General features: G+C 41.5%; 1 long non-coding RNA gene and 1 pseudogene across 1 annotated transcript; both read left to right on the top strand.

The window, feature by feature from the left end:
* Window positions 1-10,122: 10,122 nt before the first annotated feature.
* Window positions 10,123-17,329, top strand: LOC122648228. The gene is made up of 2 exons (XR_006331036.1): window positions 10,123-10,380; window positions 16,901-17,329. It is a non-coding gene; the product is annotated as an uncharacterized LOC122648228 (long non-coding RNA).
* Window positions 17,330-18,220: 891 nt separating this feature from the next.
* LOC122648230 lies at window positions 18,221-20,013 on the top strand (annotated as a pseudogene).
* Window positions 20,014-20,020: the final 7 nt, after the last annotated feature.

Below are 20,020 nucleotides of genomic sequence, written 5' to 3' on the forward strand. Positions count from 1 at the left end.
AGTTACTTAGATATTTACTATCCATTATCTAGTTATGAGTTTGAATACATAGTTAATAGTGGTTATTATATTTGGAAGTTAATGGGAGTTATCATGGATCAAACGTGAGAAGTAGGAAGGAAGTTATTTTTGTAGTAGATAACTACTTGAAGATGTAACTATTTAATAGGAGGTAATTGAAAGGAGACGTAAGATTTGAATTCCCTAATTACTCTCTTATGAGAAATGGGGCTTGGCCACCTAATGACCGGTACATAACTCCTATTTGGACTTTGTTTTTGCAAAATCTGATAGTGCCATTGTGTTTAAATGGCCTAAAATAGGCTGAATACCAAGTTCCAGACCAAAACTAGGTCTAAAACCCACCGAGTTAAGGCTTCAAGTAAAAAAAAAAAAATGCACCAACTCGGCGAGATCTCGACTCGACTCGGTTTTTCAAGGGACCGAGTTGGTACCGAGTTCCGAGTTTTAGTACCTTGCTTGCAAGGAGTATCTGTCACACTCCTTGGCTAAGTAACTCTTATCTTCTTTATTGTAATTGTTTTTGTTCTTGCTCTTGAGTTGGTTGAACTCTAGATGAGGAAGGCATTTTTACATTAGCTTAGACCGTACTTAGGTGGTGCAAAAGATTCTCTTATCCTCAAAAGATTTAGGATGCTCTTATCTTGGTAAAAAGAGTAGTAAAGGTATTTTCCCCCACCTATTGTATTGAAAGGGAAAACTAGTGGAACTCTCTCAAGGTTGAGAGGAGTGGATGTAGACTCTTGGAGTCGAACCACTATAAAATCCTGTGTCTCTCTCTTTTGTGTGCATTTTACTTTTATTTTGTTCATTGCTTTATTTTGATTAATTTAAGCACAATCAAAAGAATTGTAAAAATGAAAGTATTCCACTAGTGATAACCTATTCTCTCCCTCTAGGTTATCCCACATAACCATAGTGGAACGCCTATCATCATCAATACCAGCCTAATCAGCATCAAAAAACCCAACCAGACTAGCATTTCGAGTAGGTCAATAAATGAGACCTTTTCCAGGAGCACCTTTTAGATATCGTAACACACGGCATGCAACATCCCATTAAGTCTTCTTCGGAGTTTACATAAACTGATTAATAACTCCAACAACAAAGGATATATCTGGTCGAGTAACAATAAGGTAAATGAGTTTCTCAACTAATCTTCTATACCGATTTGCATCTGTAAAGTCCTTACTCTCACTGGTCGCTTGTGATGGGGATCAATGGGAGTATCTGCTTGTTTGGAAGCAAGCATTATAATGTCAGGTAGAAGGTCAAGAACATATTTCCACACTTTTCTTGCTTCGTAAAACTTTAATACCAAGGAAGTACTTGAGAACTTCCAAGCTTTTCATTTGAAAGCGCTCAAGTCTTCAAGAGGAGGTTTATATGGAGCAACCTCCATATAAACCATAGATTGCCTTACGAAGCTTGCATACTTTGGTAGAGTTCTTCCCTTGAGCAACATACCCTAGAGGTGTCTCCATATAAAACAAACCATGCTCTTGGAGGTTGTTTCAACCCATAGATTTCCTTACGAAGCTTACATATTTTAGTATAATCTCCCCCTAAGCAACATATCCTGGAGGTTGCTCCATATAAACAAATCACACTGTGGTTGGGCCAAACATGGAAAACCTAAATGGGAAAATGAACTAGCCAATACAGCTATGACTGATACTTCTACTGGGAAACCTATAGGTGATATGACACAGAGTTCTAAATCTAGTCATTCATTCTTTGTGTCTCGTGGTGATTACAATCAGCTAGTTAAATGCCTCCAACAACTTGAAGCTGCCTTTGCCTCTACCTCTACAGCCACCTTAGCCTATAAAGTTAACTCTGCTATTTTTCCTTCCTCTACCTCTTGGCTTATTAATTAAGGTGCTTCGTGTCATATGACTGGTAAGTCGAGTTTATTTTCTTCATGAATAAAGTTCCAACCTCTTCCAATGTTATCCTTACTGATGGATCCTCAACTCAGGTAGCTAGTCATGGAACTGTTTCTCCAACATCCTACATGACCTTTTTTCCTGTTTTTCACGTTCCTAGAATACCTGTAAGCCTTTTATCTGTCAGTCAACTTACTAATTACCTCAATTGTTTTGTAACCTTCTACCCTTCTTACTGTGTTTTTCAGGACCTTCAGACAAGGAAGATGATTAAAGGGATTGAGCACGATGGGCTGTATTACTTGGATGGCACAAGACCTTCTATTGCTGCTACATCTACTACCATACCATCCCCCATACAATGGCATTTACGTCTTGGTCACCCGTCTCTACCTAAGCTTCAGTTAATGACTCCTAGTTACAAGTCTACATCTCGTCTAGAGTGTGAAGCCTATGAATGTGGAAAACATCACCGTACCTCCTTTCTTGCCCGTGAAGCACCTAGAAGTTCTTCATTGTTTTCTTTTGTACACTCTAACATTTGGGGTCCATGTCGAGTTAATAATAGATTAGGGTTTTTTTATTTTGTTATTTTTGTGGATGATTACTCTCGTTCCACTTGGTTTACCTGTTGAAAAAAAAAGGGGCATACCCAGTACATGAGGCTCCCGCCACTGCGGGGTCTGGGGAGGATCATAATGTACGCAACCTTACCCCCACTTTGCGAGGCTGTTTTCAAAGACTCGAACCGTGACCATTTGGGTTTACCTGTTGAAAGATAGATCTCAATTTCTTATTGTCTTCAAATTTTTTTATCAAGAAATAAAATCTCAGTTTGATGTGTCCATTAAATTATTTCGTTCTGATAATGCTCTTGAGTACACTGAAACTGAGATCTCTGATTTTTGTCTCACTTATGGTATAATTCACCAAACTAGTTGTTCATACACTCCACAACAAAATGGGGTGGCTGAACCCAAGAACAGATACTTACTGGAAGTTGCCTGATCTATTATGCTCCACATGAATGTTCCTCAATGTTTTGGTAATGATGCGGTCCTTACTGCCTGTTACCTTATTAATCACGTGCTGTCATATGTCTTAGACAACAAAGTTCCTTTTTCTATTCTTTATCCTGATCACCTTCTGTTTGCAGTTCCCCACCATGGTTCTTTGGTTGTGTGTGCTTTGTTCACAAGCTCCAACCTACTATTGATAAATTATCTCTTTGGTCTATTATATGTATTTTTCTTGGTTACTCTAGAACATGAAAAGGGTATAAATGTTTTGACCTAGTCTCTAGTAAACAATTTAGGGTAAAGTACACGTACCCCCCTATAATGCACCCAATATTCCTCGTACCCCCCTAAGGTTCTGAAAAGTCCACGTACCACCCCTACTTTACCCCCCTAATTCCAGAAAAGTCCAAACCGTTAAGTTTAGCCGTTAAGTGTTAAAAACTTGACCATTTTACCCTTTCTTCTATGTTTATAAATTTGAAAAGACCTAATTGGCCTGACCTATTTGTTCATAATATGAAAAGATGTTTTTGCCCTAACCTAATTTGATAAGGCCCTTTTACCCCCACTATTTGTTCTTAAGAACCTAACCCAACCTAATTACTAAAATGCCCTTGCTAGGGCATAATTACCAAAATACTTCATCTTCCCCAAATCTCATCTTCCCCAAAACCCATCTTCCATTTCTGAAACTTCTCTCAAAATCCAACACAAACTGGTTTTTCTACTTATTATTGTTATTTTCTCTTGTAGGTTTAGATTTTCTTAGATTTGGTCAGTATTGGTTAGATTAATCTTGAGAGTGTCTTAAAGATGTCTAATTTCTATAGAAGTAATTAATTTAGTAAATAATCTTATTTGTATCTTGAGTTGTATTAGGAGTATTAATTTGCTTATTGAGTTGAATAGTCAAGTTATGTAAAGACAGTTCTTGACTTATGGTTCTAAAGCCAAAATTGTCAATTTTGGTTCCTTTGGACGTGGATTTTTTGTGTCTTCGCAGAAAAGGGCATGGGATTTTTTACATGCTTGGTGCAACGGTAAGGTGGTTCCATTGTGACCAAGTGGTCACGGGTTCGAGTCTAGAAACAACCTCTCTATGAAATCAGGGGTATGGCTGCATATATATGACCCTCCCCAAACCCCGCAGTGGCGGGAGCCTCGTGCACTGGGTACGCCCTTTTTATCATTGGCAATGATGGGAATGTTAAATGAAACTCTAGGAAATGATAGAATGAACAGTTCAAACTTAAAAGGGATCGATTCTAGCAAGAGAGGAGTAATTTACAGCACAAAGAAGGAGAAGAAGAGAGATTGGGAGAATAATCAATATGTGTGTTGAGTGATTCTCAACACACATAATAACTTCATTAATAGAACTTCTGGAAATTACATAAGCCTCCCTAGGGAGGAAAGAAGAAATAAAAGAAAGAGTAATTAACAACTGAGTCATGTCTTATAATATTACAATGACAGAACTACCCTTGCATACATAACTCTAACACTCCCCCTCAAGCTGAAGAATAGATATCTTACATTCCCAGCTTGCACGATAAAGTATTAAATAGACTAGGACTGAGACCCTTGGTGAAGATATCTGCTACTTGATCACTTGTCTTCACAAAGGGAGTACAAATGTACCTAGAATCCAGCTTCTCTTTGATGAAATGTCAATCAACCTCAATATGTTTGGTTCGATCATGCTGAACCGGATTATGGGCAATGCTTATAGTAGCTTTGTTGTCACAATAAAGTCTCATTGGCCCTTCAGCTTCAAAACTCAAGTCTTGAAGAAGTCTTCTTAGCCATATAAGCTCACACAGTCCATGAGCCATGGCCCTAAACTCAGCCTCTGCACTGGATCTAGCTACAACTGGTTGTTTCTTGCTCCTCCAGGTAACTAGATTACCATCCATAAAGGTACAGTACCCAGAAGTAGATCTCCTGTCAGAGATTGAACCAGCCCAATCGGCATCTGTGTAGCCTTCAATCTGCAAATGGTCATGCTTGGCAAATAGAAGGCCTTTTCTTGGATAGGATTTCAAGTATCTAATGATGCGATACACCGCATCCAGATGTCCACTCCTGGAAGCATGTATGAACTAACTCACCACTCCAACTACATAAGAGATGTCCGATCGAGTCAAAGAAAGATAGATTAGTTTCCCAACTAATCTTTGGTACTTGCTTGCATCTATAAGAGAAGAACCACATTCATCACCAAGCTTATGATTCGGATCAATGGGGGAAGTTGCTGGTTTGCACCCTATCATGCTTGTCTCTTTCAAAAAATCCAAGACAAATTTCCTTTGGCAGATGTTGATTCCTTTCCTTGATCTAGATACTTTAATACCCAAGAAGTATTTCAAGAGTCCAAGGTCTTTGATCTCAAACTGTTGAACCAAATAAGACTTCAAGCTGTTTGTCTCCGCAACATCATTCCCAGTTACCACAATGTCATCACCATAGACAATGAGAGCTGTAACTGTGCCATTACCTCTCTTGATAAACAAGGTGTGGTCAGCTTGACTCTGATAATACCCATTTTTCAGAATGGCTTGTCTAAATCTCTCAAACCAGGCCTTAGGAGACTGCTTAAGGCCATAGAGAGCTTTCTTCAAGAGACACACTTTCCCTTCAGTTGAGGGACACTTAAAACCAGGTGGAGGCTGCATGTACACTTCTTCTACTAAATCTCCATGAAGAAATGCATTCTTAACATCTAATTAGTACATTGGCCAATCTTTATTGGCAGCCACTAAAAGAAGAACTCTGATTGAGTTATGCTTGGCTACAGGGGCAAAAGTCTCCTGGTAGTCAATGCCATATACCTGACTATACCCTTTTGCAACTAGCCTAGCTTTGTATCTTTCCACTGTACCATCGGATCTATACTTGATTGTATAAACCCATTTGCATCCAACTGGAGTTCTCCCCCTGGGAAGATCAACTAGTGTCCAAGTATTGTTCTTCTCCAGAGCCACCATTTCCTCAGACATTGCTTGCATCCATTTTGGATCGGATAAGGCCTCTGTAACATTTATCAGAATGGAAGAAGACTCAAGGGCAGTGGAGTAGGAGAGATAGAGTCATAAGAAACAAACTAGGCTATGGGGTTAGTACAGGCTCTCTTCCCCTTTCTCATAGCAATGGGAAGATCTAATTCAGAAGGAGAAGAATTACCTGATTGAGGAGGATGAGACTGAGGATGTGGATCCAAAGAGGGGTTTTGGCAGGGTTGCTTATACCATTGTTGTTTTCCTTTTCCCTTCAACAAGCATTCACCCCTTGTGAATACACCATCTTCTTTGAATCTTATTTCCTTGGGTATTCTTTTTCCCTGCTAGCATCACTACCACTACTAGCATCAATATCAACAACACCATCAACATCAACATCATCACCAACATCCACTTCTTTGTACTTTCCAATATCAAATAGGAATGGGGAAGTGGGGGTAGGCAAGGAAGATAGAAAAGGAATGACATCAGCATCCTGTTCACTGCTAGTACTCTCCCCCTAGACAGAATGGTGAGGGGAAAAAGAATAAGGAATAGACTCAAAGAAGGTGACATCTTTGGAGAGAAGTCGCCTTCGGGAAGGAGGATGGTAGCACTTATACCCTTTGGTTGAATCAGAGTAGCCCAAGAAGATACCCTTGAGAGCTTTGGGATCAAGCTTGGTACGGGCTGATTTGTTGACATGAACATAACAAACACAACCAAAGACTTTTGGAGGAAAGGAGAAAACTGAGGATTGAGGAGAAAAAAGAGCCAAGGGGAATTTGGAGCCAAGAAGTAGAGTTGGCATCCGGTTAATAAGAAAGGCAGCGGTAAGAAGTGCATCAGACCAGAAAGTCTTAGGCACATACATGCCAAAGAGAAGACCCCTGGTGATTTCCAGCAAATGGCGGTTTTTTCGCTCAGCCACCCCATTTTGCTGGGAGGTGTCAACACAAGCCAGTTGATGGATGATGCCATTATCAGTAAAGAACTGTTGGAGCCCCCCATACATGTACTCACCCCCCTTATCAGACCTAACACTTAGGATTCAAGTACCAAACTGAGTATGGATGAGTTGATAGAAATCCTTAAAAGCATCACAGACATCACTCTTTTGTTTCAACAAAACAGTCCAAGTAGACCTAGAATAGTCATCCACAAATGAAATAAAATAACGAAGTAGTAGGAGAAGGCCCCCAAACATCAGTATGAACAAGAGAAAAAGGTGCAGTAGATCTATTACCACGATAAGGATAAGATGTGCGACAATGTTTAGCAAAAACATAAGATTCACACTAAAAAACATAAGAGGAAGGAAAAGAAGTAAACAAGTGGGGTAACTGTCTCCTCATAACAACAAAAGAGGGATGACCCAAACGTTGATGCCAAAGCATTACAGATTCCAAAGTACTATGGGCACTCCGATCACAAACATAAGCTGCAGTAGTAAATTGAGCAGGTAACCGTGGTTCATGAAGGTGGAGTCCTCCTTTTTCAGTCTACTGCCAATAACCCTCTTTGTCTCCAAATCCTGAAAAACACAATAGGAAGAAAAGAAAGTGACACAGTAATTTAAGGATTTGGTTAGGTGACTCACTGATAATAGGTTAGTAGCAAAATCAAGAACATGAAGGACAGACTCAAGGGAAATAGAGGAAGTAAATCGCACATTACCCTTACCAGAGACAGAAGAAAGGGAACCATCAACAACCCTTACATTGTCCCGGCCAGAGCAAATTGAGTTGGAATCATAATATGTGACATACTGGTTATGTGATCAGAGGCTCCAGAGTCAATAATCTAGGTAGGTGCAGTAGAAGGAGCAGACGAGACCTGCAAAGCTGAGGCAGAAGTAGCTGACCCTCCAGAGATAGAACCAGTAGCTGACCCTCCAAGGTGAGGTATCAGCCGGCAGAGGGCGGCAATGTCATCCTGTGAAAGGGAATCAGGAGCAGGCTGGGGTCCAGATGTCTCAGACGCAAATGTCACAGAGTGAGCCCTAGCTCCCCCTCGCGTGCCTCCACGGGCACTAGAGGAACCACCACGCATACCGGGGGGCTGCCCATGAAGATCCCAACACCTGTCCTTGGTGTGTCCAAGCTTGCCACAGTGATCACATTTGAACCTCTCTCAGTGATCTCCACGAGTTGGCCCTTGGCCTCTTCCCCACTTTTCCAGTCTCTGTGGGAACTAGAAACAAGAGCAGATCTCTCTGTTGATGGTGTAATATCCATAGTTGTTCTCCTGGTTTCCTCACTTTGCAAGTAGCTGCACACGTCATCCAGAGATGGAAAGGAAGATCTCCCTAGAATTTGCAAGCGAAGAGGCCCATTTTCTGGGTTAAGATCACCCAGCAAAATAAGGACCCTTTCCTTTTCACGGTTCCTGTAGACCATTTCCTCATCCTCAGAATTGGACAGGTGGATATTGTTATAGTGATCATACTCCTCCCACAAGCTGATAACAGTGTTGTAGTAATCAGATATGCTCCTATCACCCTGTTTCATATGGATGATTTTTTGCAGGATTTGATACACTTTAGTTGCATCACCAACTCTATCATAAAGCTTGGAGGCACTGTCCTAGATATCTTTCGCAGTCTCCTTACTCATAAACCTCCTACCTACCTCAGGTTTCATGGAGAATATTAGCCAAGTCATAACAGTGGAGTTCTCAGTCTCCCACTTGACATAGCCTGCATCAGTTATAGCAGGAGCCTTGATAGACCCAGTAATGTATCCCAACTTCCCTCTACTGCGTAGGGACAACTTCACAGAACGGGACCAATCCAAGTAGGTGGTAGTGTCCAATTTCACAACAGATATTTGGGAGTTGGGATTGTCAAAAGAAGCCATAGTGGGGAGACCACTAGCCGAAATTGGTCCACTGACCTTGGAATCAATCCCAAACATAGTAGACATGTACCAAAAAATACTCAACAAAACAGATTGGTGTCTTGCACAATTGGGGAGTACCCTCTACCCACACACAAGCAGAAAAACCAACAAACAAAGAGAACGACATACCGTCCAAGCAGTTCCAGCAGCAAAAGAAAGGTAAATCCTTAAGGACTTAAATCAAACTCCTAGGGTGCATCTCAATATCATTCCAGCAGTCATCCATCACATAATCATAAAAAAAACTTCCAAAAAAGGCTTCAACTAACAACCTTCAAATGCAACAAGATGTAAACAATGCAAACCTTCCATTATAGCACTTCATAACCGCCCAAAGTGTTGGCTACCAACAACAAGGAGAGCAAACAAGCAGCAGAGTAGACGGTACTGTTAGAGCAGCAGAAAATCGAGCTATGTTCCTCAAAGCTGTGACCTGCTTCAACCGAGTGGTAGGGGGTATGAAAGGGTACCCCTAGGCGATCCAAATGCATTAAACCTCAACCCAAATGGTTGAGGGAGGAGGAAGAAACCAAGGAAAAAGAATGGAGGTGCTGGTGGTAACTTGAGGAGCAATGTTTAGGGCTTCAAACTTCATGTGTTGGTTCAAGAATGGAACTCTATGAGATGTATTACTTCACATTGGACAACCTCTAATGGAACCCTCTATCCTTTTAGGGTTCCAAAGAGAGGTGAAAGAAAAAAACTGAGTAGCCGACTCTCAAACCAGAGAAGCTGGCTCTGATACTAAGTTCAAACTTAAAAGGGATTGATTCTAGCAAGAGAGGAGTAATTTACAGCAACAAAGAAGGAGAAGAGAGGAAGAGCAGAGAAGAAGAGAGATTGGGAGAATAATTGATATGTGTGTTGAATGATTCTCAACGCACATAATAACTTCATTAATAGAACTTCTGGAAATTACATAAGCGGGAGCTAGGGAGGAAAGAAGAATTAAAAGAAAGAGTAATTAACAACTAAGTCATGTCTTATAATATGACAATGACAGAACTATCCTTACATATATAACTCTAACATGAACACCATTACATAAGATTCTTATGAACCACCATTACATAAGCTAGACAACCATCTTGTGGTTTAAGGATATCAGTACTTGGTATTATTTGTTGTTCCGGATCTCTAGAGTGCTAAGGTTCATTCCACACTATTTATATGTGGTCTATAATGTTGTTAATTCTTTGGTCAGCAACTCAGCATGACTGAATTTATGACATGTCATATAGACCAAAATATGTTGGTATACCCTGAAGGGTATTGTATTCTTATAGTGGGGGTTCGGAGCAATTTGGTTCAAATTTGAATTTCATTCGACATTATTCATTTCTTCATTTGACTAAAACATCACTTAAAGTGGTTAGTTATAGTTCTTAACATCCTTCTTAGGTTAGGTTCTATAGTCAAACCACCATTAGAAAAGAAAAGAGAGGCGGACTCTAAACAATCTTTGCTTTCTCTTGCTAGGTTTGTGTCAAATAAGTGGTTTGGAGCTATTGTCTTCAGCAGGATCCTAGTTGGAAGATTAACATCATGAAAGGTATACTTATATACCTTTTGTGGGCAGATTTAAAATTAGGGAAAGCTTGGATGATCTATTCATCCCAAGCACTCTTTATTTATAAGAGTAATAAAACAGTAAACATCTGTACGGTAGCAATGTGGGACTGAACCACATAATACAAAACTAATAAAATAAGAAAAGAGGTCCAGAATACCCCCACGGTGTTCTGGCCATATATCTAACTCTCCCCCTCAAGTTGGAGCATACATATCATGCATGCCCAACTTGACTAAGATAGGATGAAACAGCTTGCTACTCAGTCCCTTAGTGAACACATCAGCCAGTTGATTAGTAGACTTCACAAAGGGAACACAAATGAGGCTGGCTTTAAGGTTCTCCTTGATGAAATGTTGGTCAACCACCACGTGTTTAGTACGATCATGCTGGACAGGGTTATGAGCAATGCTAATGGCTGCTTTATTGTCACAATAAATCATCATGGGAAGATGGACAGCAACACTGATATCCTGCAATAATCCTCTAAGCCACAGAAGTTTACAAATTCGTTGGGCCATCGCACGAAACTAAGCTTCAGCACTGGACCTTGCCACAACATTCTGCTTCTTGCTACGCCATGTGACAAGGTTCCCACCCACAAAGGAACAGTAACCAAAGATAGATTTCCTGTTAGGAGAACTAGCCCAATTGGCATCAGTATAGGCTTCAATCTTAAGGTGACCCATGGGAGATAGAAGGATTCCCTTTCCTGGAGCAGACTTCAAATACCTCAAAATACGACGGACTGCATCCATATGAGAGGAATAGGGATCATGCATGAACTGGCTCACCAAACTCACAGCAACTGTAATGTCAGGTTGTGTGTGAGAAAGGTAGATTAACTTGCCCACTAACCACTGATAAACACCCTTGTCAACAGGCTCACCCTCGTTCTCTTTAAGTTTTGTAGTAGCTTCCATAGGAATATCTGAAGGATGACAGCCTAGCAGCCCTGTTTCAGTCAATAGATCAAGGACATATTTTCTTTGAGAAAGAAAGATGCCCTTTGAAGAGCGAGCAACTTCTATCCCTAAAAAATATTTCAGAGGACCAAGATCTTTGACCTCAAACTCACGGCCAAGGAGGAGCTTCAAATCCCTGATAGCATCACCATCATTACCAGTGACCACAATATCATCCACATAGACTATGAGAAGAGTTACCTTGTCACCAACTCGTCTGATAAACAAAGTGTGATCAGCATTACTCTGCCTATAACCTGCTGAAATCATAGCCTTGTGAAATCTGCCAAACCATGCCCTAGGTGACTGTTTCAGCCCATAAAGTGCACGCTTTAGTCTACAGACCTTGCCCTTGGTCCTGTCATCAGAGAAGCCTGGTGGAATGTCCATATATACCTCCTCCTCAAGCTCCCCATGGAGGAAGGCATTCTTTACATCTAACTGTTGAAGATCCCACCCAAGATTTACAGCATAAGATAATAGCACCCGGACAGTGTTGAGCTTCGCCACTGGTGCAAAGGTCTCCTGATAGTCAACTCCATAAGTTTGAGTGAACCCTTTTGCAACCAGACGTGCCTTATATCGATCCACAGAACCATCAGCCTTCTGTTTGACCACAAAGACCCATCTACATCCAACTGGTTTCTTTCCCGGAGGAAGAGTCACAAGCTCCCATGTATTATTTTTATGTAGTGCTCTCATTTCTTCCAACATTGCTGCCTTCCACTTTTCATCTGAAGATGCTTCCTGCCAAGTTTTAGGAATCGAAACAGAAGAAAGAGAAGATACAAAAGCCCGAAAAGATGGAGAAAGAGAACTATAAGAAACAACACGAGATATGGGATGTAAAGTACAAGTCCTAGTACCTTTGCGGTGAGCAATAGGTAGGTCGGAAGAAGAGGGATTACCAGGAGATGGAGGATCCGGATCCTGGAGCCGGCAATTGGATGGGTATTGGTGCTAAAGTGGATCGCAACGCCTCTGTTGGTTCTGCCCCTTGTGTAGGTGAGTATGTTGGAGTTGTCAATTCTCTTCTAAAATTCACCAATAGTTCTCTGGACTGGAGTCAGCTCCCCCTAAATAGGAACATTAACAATACTATTTTCTATGGTCTCCCCCTGTAAAGGATTCCCATTAGGTGAGGGAGGAACAGCCGGAGGAGGTTGGACATCATCCAAAGGAGGTTGGGCAGCAGTCAAAGGAGGCTGGGCAGCAGCCGTGGGTGGTGGTAAAGGAGGCTGGACAGCAGCCAGAGGAACCTCTAGTGGAGGAATCTCAAAGGGCACATCTTCACTAGAACTCTCCCCTTGAAGAGGTGGTGAAAAATAATAAGAAAGGGTCTCATGGAAAACAACATCCATACTCACCAAGGTACGACGGGAAAGGGGATGGTAACACTTATAACCTTTCTGGGTTGGAGAATAACCCAAGAAAATACAACGGAGCCCACGAGGCTCAAGCTTGCCTGGAGATTTGGTATCCCTAGCATAACACACACACTCAAATACTTTGGGAGGGACAATAAAGGAGGAATGGCCCAGTAAAATATCAGAGGGGGTACGGGAATTAAGAACCCGAGAAGGGAGCCTATTGATGAGATAGGCGGCAGTGAGAACCGCATCCCCCCAATATTGAGAAGGAACATTCCTCGTAAACATCAAAGCCCGGGCCATTTCCAACAAGTGGCAGTTTTTTCTTTCCGCCACACCATTCTGGGCTGGGGTATCAACACAACTAGTTTGGTGAATAATGCCATGATCAGCTAAATATTTTTGAAATTGTGATTCAGTAAACTCGGTTCCATTATCACTTCTCAATATTTGGAGAGTAGCCTGGAACTGAGTTTGAATCATCTTATGAAAATGCTGAAAACATGAGAAAACCTGATTTTTAGTGTGCAAAAGATATACCCAAGTGTTCCGAGAATGACAATCAATAAAAGAGACAAACCAGCGACGACCAGAAATAGAGGGCTTACGACTAGGGCCCCAAACATCAGAATGTACCAAATTAAAACAAGAAGAACTCCTTTTATTTGAAATAGGATAAGTTGAACGTGTCTGTTTGGCCAGAACACAAGCCTCACAAAAAAAGTCATCCTTAGTATGTAGGGTGACCAAACTAGGAAATAAATGAGCTAAAATTCCTAAAGGGGGGTGACCTAACCGAGAGTGCCACTAGTAAAGTTCAGAAGAGACCAAGGAGTTCTAATGCAGCGGAGAAGGCAATGGTGGTGGAGAGAAGCGACCGTCATCAAGCAGGTACAGGCCACCATGCACTTTACCCAATCCAATCGTCTTCCCAGAGTCCAGATCCTGAAACACACAATGAGATGGAAAAAAAGTGACTTTGTAGTTAAGATCACGTGTAATACTACTAATGGAAAGAAGGTTAGTAGTAAAATTAGGAATATATAAAACAGAAGACAAGGGAAGAGAGAAAGTGCAGTTGATGAGTCCTTTTCCAAATATTGAAAAAGGGACCCATCAGCCACTTTGACCTTATCTTTTCCAGAAGTGGGAGAATATCTGTGAAACAGACTAGAGGAACCGGTCATATGATCTGTAGCTCCAGAATCTATGATCCAAGGATGGGAAGCCACAGAAGCGCAATGACCTACCATAGTTGTCACGGCGTCACGGCGATCCAAGTCGGTGGAAGGGTATCACGTCGATATATCGACATGTCGCCCGCCATGGCATTGCCATGGCGAGCATGTCGACCATGTTTAATTTTTTATTTTCTCTATTTTTAATGTCATTTAGTATGCTATAATATATGTCCTATAACATCAAAAATCAACATGAAAGTGTACTACACTACTACTAATATACTATGCCACTATGGTTTAATTCATGAAAGTGTAACTAATATCCATTAGTGTATATGAAAGTATGAAAAATTGAAAATATAGATTAACCTATCAAATAATTAAAAGCAATAGTAAAAATCAAATGATAGGCTAACCTGTTTGCTGAAGCTTGATAGCAATAGTCTTTCTTCAGTGTGTGTGATTTGGAGCAAAGCATCTAAGCTATTAAATGATTTAAAAAAAAAAAATTTAAATCTAACTTTTATATGTACAAATATCGACCGACATGCCAACATATCGTGGCATGGCGTCCATGGCGACGCCATGGAAGCCATATCGAACGATATATTTACATCCACCATGGCATAGCTCGATATGCCACTTCTCCCAGCTCCAGGATGCCATGGCGACGCCATGACAACTATGTGACCTACAAATGGAATACCTGACCGGGCAAAGTGTGAACTTGAAGGAGCTGAGGAATTGGCAGTAGCTGATGTAGTAGAGGCAGCAGCAGCGGAAGTCCTGAGCATACGTAGGAGGGCCTGTAGATCATCCTGGGATAGACCAGTGTCAGTAGTAGGGGCTGCAGTAACAGTCTCAGTCTGATGGGCCTTGGTCTTTGTCTTTATCTTTGTCTTGGCAGCCCGTTTAGCTTCAAAATCAGCCGGTTTCCCATGAAGTTTCCAGCACTTCTCTTTGGTGTGATAGGGTTTGTGACAGTGCTCACAAACAACAGTCCCTGTAGTAGAATCACCAAGAGAAGCAGTGCCACTAGGTGCAGAAGGGGCCGGGGCAGCAGCTTTGAGAGCTAATCTATCAGTAATAGGAGGGTGCAACATGGCAGCCCTACGGTTCTCCTCAAATGAAACCAATGCATAAGATTGTTCGAGTGTGGGAAAAGGCTTATGGCCCAACACTTGAACACGAATTGGATCATACTCCACATTCAAGCCAGTAAAAAAATCATAGACCCTGATCTTGTCCACATGCTTCTTATAGGAAGCAATATCAGCAACTGTAGACGGGTGGAAGTCAGAGAAGTGGTCTAATTGCTGCCACAGACTGCGTAGAGTAGCATAGTACTTCGAAACTGAAAGTTCACCTTGAGTGGTATGGAGGACCTTCTGCCTAAGTTCATATACCTGGGCATCATTGCCAAGCTGCCCGTAGGTTTCCTTGCAAGCAGCCCAACTCTGTGCAGCTGTGTCTAGAAGAAGAAAGTTATGCTGCAAATCTGTAGTCATTGAGCCAATTAAGTAGGACATGAGAACACCATTATTAGCAAGCTACCTGTCCTGAGCAGGGCCTGGGGCAGTAGGCTGAACACAAGTGCCATTAATATGGCTGGTGAGACCACGGCCAGCAATGGCAAAAGAGGCAGATCTAGACCATAAAAGGTAATTCGAGCCATCAAGTTTAATAGGATTTGGTGTGAAGCTAGGTAGTCAGTCTTGTGGTGACCATTGGTAGGTGGCTGATCTGAAGTAGCTAAAGAATCGAGAGAGTCACCCATACTGCCAGTAAAGAAGTCCAATAATGTCTTCAAGTGAAGGCTGAACTAACTCCAAAAATCAGAGACAGCAGCAGTGAAGAGTCCTATATCGATAATGTCAGGGTTTTTTGATAAAACCTGAATTGCTGAAATCGATGAGGGTAATAAGGAGTCCAAAATTCTGCAGAAAAGTGGCTTCAACTGAGGTCAATTAACCCTCTATACTAGAAGAAACAACCTGCAGAAAAATCAAGAACAATGGGCAGCAACAACTCCAAGATCTATAGCCTGTGATAGTAGGATCGATCTCAAGGAGGTCTTCAAATCTGTGAGATAAGAACTGAACCAATAAAAAAGGAATCCTGCTGCAGTTTGTGGTCTGCAAAGGAAGGAGTTAATGCCTTGTAGTTGTTGTAGAAGCAAGCTCCAAAAAAAACTGAAGATCCAATATGGCAGGCAGGCTTGGCAGGTCCTTATTAAGCAGAATTATAGTGCATAAAAGAGGTAATGGGGGCAGCAACTGGATCGTATGATCACCTCATCAGTGCTGCCCTATATGGGAATGGAGAACAAGGGAGAAGAAAGAGAGAACCAGAAGAGAGGGAGAAGAAAACTGAAATTCGAAGGAGGGGTTTTGTCCCTAACTTGAAATCTGCTCTGATACCATGTGGACAGATTTAAAATTAGGGAAAGCTTGGATGATCTATTCATCCCAAGCACTCTTTATTTATAAGAGTAATAAAACAGTAAACATCTGTACGGTAGCAATGTGGGACTAAACCACATAATACAAAACTAATAAAATAACAAAGAAAAGAGGTCCAGAATACCCCCATGGTATTCTGGCCATATATCTAACACCTTTGAAGTACAATTTTGTTTTTTCTATGATGTTAATGGTGGTTTTCATCAGGATAGTATCCAGAAACTTACTTTTTGGAATACATAAATAAGAACTTCAATGCTAAATCTAAGAAACTTGGTCTACCCTCTTTTATTGCACTGAAATGATTTAGTTTTTTTTTAAATTAGATTTTCAATGATTCATAACCTGAACAAGATTTATGACACTCAATTAATTGCAAAAGCATAGTAGGCCAATGCATTTCCTTTCGTGATTCTCAATTTGGGTTGCAGGGGCAGCTGCTTTTTGGTACTGGAAAAAGAGCTCGGTAGCTTATCATAGTGTGCAAGGATGGGGGTGGGGGTGGGGGTGTGGCTGTGGCAGAGACTTTGAATCGAAGAATCAAGGATCATGCTATCAAAAACGGGTACCCATTGAACTGCACATTTCCAATTTTTAATGACAGTTTCTATGAATCCCTAATCTCTGCCATGCTGTCAGTGCTTCCCTGACACTGGATTGACATCGATTGACATGCAAACAAAAAATATGGACTCAATACCGAAGTTCTGTGGAAAGGAGTTGGCTACTTGGAAGAGTATGCCAAACTTCCTTTCTGAAGTTAAACCATTGAAGAAAGTGAGGATTGTTGTTTCTTCACTCATGTTTTTTCTCAATTACGGGTGCATTGATGTTGCCATTTTGACCCAAAGCAATTGTCACTGTTGAAAGATGAGTGTAAACTTCTTGAAGCAGTTGCTAACACAAATTTTATATACAAATAGTGATCCCCAAAAAATGCTACTCTTCTTGAAGCAGTATCTATGATTCATATAGATTGGAGATCCCAAGAAATTGCTGTCATGCTGGGAATGTGCCTGAAAGGAGATATACATGAAAACATACTTACGCTGGAAAAAAGAAGAATCCTGTTCATTACATATTTTGTTCAAAACTATTAAATTAAATCATTGTTGCCAAGATTATGGGCCAGCCATTTTCTTTTTCTTTTAAGGCAAGTCATGAGTCGTGAGTCCATCTCGCGAGCTCAGATCACATTCTCGTACACGAGAATGTGATCTTGTACGCCCAGGGCCAGCCAGATGGAATCCACAAATGAGAGAGAGGAGTGGATTCCATGTGGCTGGCCTGGGCGTAGCCTCCCATCTTGCGGCTTTAACAGGCCACTGTCGCAAGGTTTCACCAAATTCACCTGTTGTGAGATCATGACCAAAATCATGGCTTCAAAAATCGGGAATCAGATTGGTGAATAAGCTGATTCGTAATTGAATCGGTTGACATTCATTCTGATTTCCACCGATCTTCTTAATCTCTACAGCTTGAATTGGAATCGGAATGCGATTCTTTTGTATTTTCAGTTGAATCAGATCTCTTCGATTTGAATCAGAATCAGCTCACTGATTACGAGTTTTGAAACCCTGCTAAAGATGAATGAGCTATGGTGTTCTCGGGGTTTTAAGAATCGGGAATCAGACCGATGTATCGGTCAATTCGGATCGGAATTGACCATGATTGATCTCGATTTCCACCGATCCGTCATGGCTGATTCACACCCAAAAACCCTAGAAATTCCCCCCTTTTTTTGGATCTGAGGACTGATTCAGTCCTCGATTCCGGGTTCTAAAACCCTGGATGGTATTGTTGGCGAGAGAGAATTTTCTATCCATGAAGATCTAAGAGAGCTAAGATTACTATGCACTTTCCCTCATCAATCAAAACCAAAGCCAGTCGCTCATTCAAAACAATATCCACCTTAACACTACCTTCAACAACGAGAACATCTGTGCTTCACTATTCAGACAACAACGAGTGCAGCAGAACAGATCTGCTTATCTCTGCTAGAGACCTGTAACTCTGTCCCCAAATTCACTCAAGGCCATGCTCACCTATTCAAATCTGGTCTCGACCTGTAACCCTGTCCCCAAATTCACTCAAGTCCACGCTCACCTATTCAAATCTGGTCTCCAAAACAACCCATTTGTCCTCACCAAATTTGCTTCCACATCCTCCAACCTCAACATTATCGATTATGCCGTCTCCCCTCGTTTTCTCCAATACCCAACCCTGTTGCGACACCTTTCATGTCAATACCATCATTCGAGCCTATGCTCAAACCAGCCACGCCAAGCACAATGTTCCATCTCTTACCAACTCATGCTTCACTTGTATGTCCCACCCGATAAATTCACCTTCCCCTTCCTCCTCAAAGCCTGTGCTGGCCTCTGTGACTTGAATTTTGGCAGACAACTTCATGGGTCCGTTGCTAAACTTTGGTTTGATACCGACCTTTATGTTCAGAACACCATGGTTCACATGTACTCTTGCTGTGCTGGGGGGATTGAGTTTGCTCGCAAGGTGTTCGATGAGAGATGCCCAAATTGAACCCGGTGACTTGGACTTCTATGATTGCGGGGTATGCACGTCTGGGTCGATCTACAGATGCTGTTGGACTATTTAGGAGAATGCAGATTGCTGGTGTTAGACCCAATGAGGTTACTATGGTTTCTGTTCTTTCTGCATGTGCTGATCTGGGTGCTCTTGAACTTGGGAAGTGGATTGAGTTTTATGTTGAAAGAGAAGGGGTTCCAAAGACAGTAGAGCTCTGCAATGCACTCATTGACATGTTTACCAAGTGTGGTGATGTTGATGAAGCTGTGCGACTATTTAGAAAGATAAATGAAAGACAATCGTTTCTTGGATTTCTGTGATTTTGGGTATGGCTATGCATGGCCGTGGTGCAGAGGCTGTTTCTTTCTTTGAAAATATGAAGAAAAATGGAGTTTGCCCAGATGATGTTGCCTTCATTGGGTTACTTACAGCCTGTAGCATTCTGGGATGGTTGAAGAGGGTTAATGTTATTTTGACTCGATGAGGTCTGAGTTTGCCATTGAGCCTAAGATAGAGCACTATGGTTGCATGGTGGATTTGTTTGGCAGAGCCTGGCTTGTCAGTAAAACCCTGACTTTCGTTCAATCGATGCCTATTTAGCCAAATCCCATAATGTGGCAAACCTTTGTTAATGCTTGCCGTGTTCATGGTGAGCTTGAGCTTAGTGAGAGCATCACTAAGAAGCTGATAGGAACTGAGCCTATGCATGGATCAAATAATGTCTTGTTATCAAACATCTATGCGAAAATGTTCAGGTGGGAGAAAAAAACAAAGATTAGAGAAGTGATGGGGCAGAGGGGGGTCAGGAAGGTCCCAGGAAGCACCATGATTGAGCTAAACAATGAGATCTATGAATTCACTGCAGGAGAGAAAACTCAGAGTCAGTATAAAGAGATCTACAAGATGGTGGATGAGATGCAGAGGGAGATGAAGAGAGCTGGGTACGTCCCTACAACATCTGAGGTGTTACTAGATATTGATGAGGAAGGCAAGGAAGATGCATTGAATAGCCACATTGAGAAGCTGGCCATTGCTTTCGCACTTCTAAATACCACACCAGGGACCCTAATCTGTATTGTGAAGAACTTGCGTGTTTG

This window comes from Telopea speciosissima, unplaced genomic scaffold, assembly GCF_018873765.1.
Source record: "Telopea speciosissima isolate NSW1024214 ecotype Mountain lineage unplaced genomic scaffold, Tspe_v1 Tspe_v1.0624, whole genome shotgun sequence".
Classification (NCBI taxonomy): domain Eukaryota; kingdom Viridiplantae; phylum Streptophyta; class Magnoliopsida; order Proteales; family Proteaceae; genus Telopea; species Telopea speciosissima.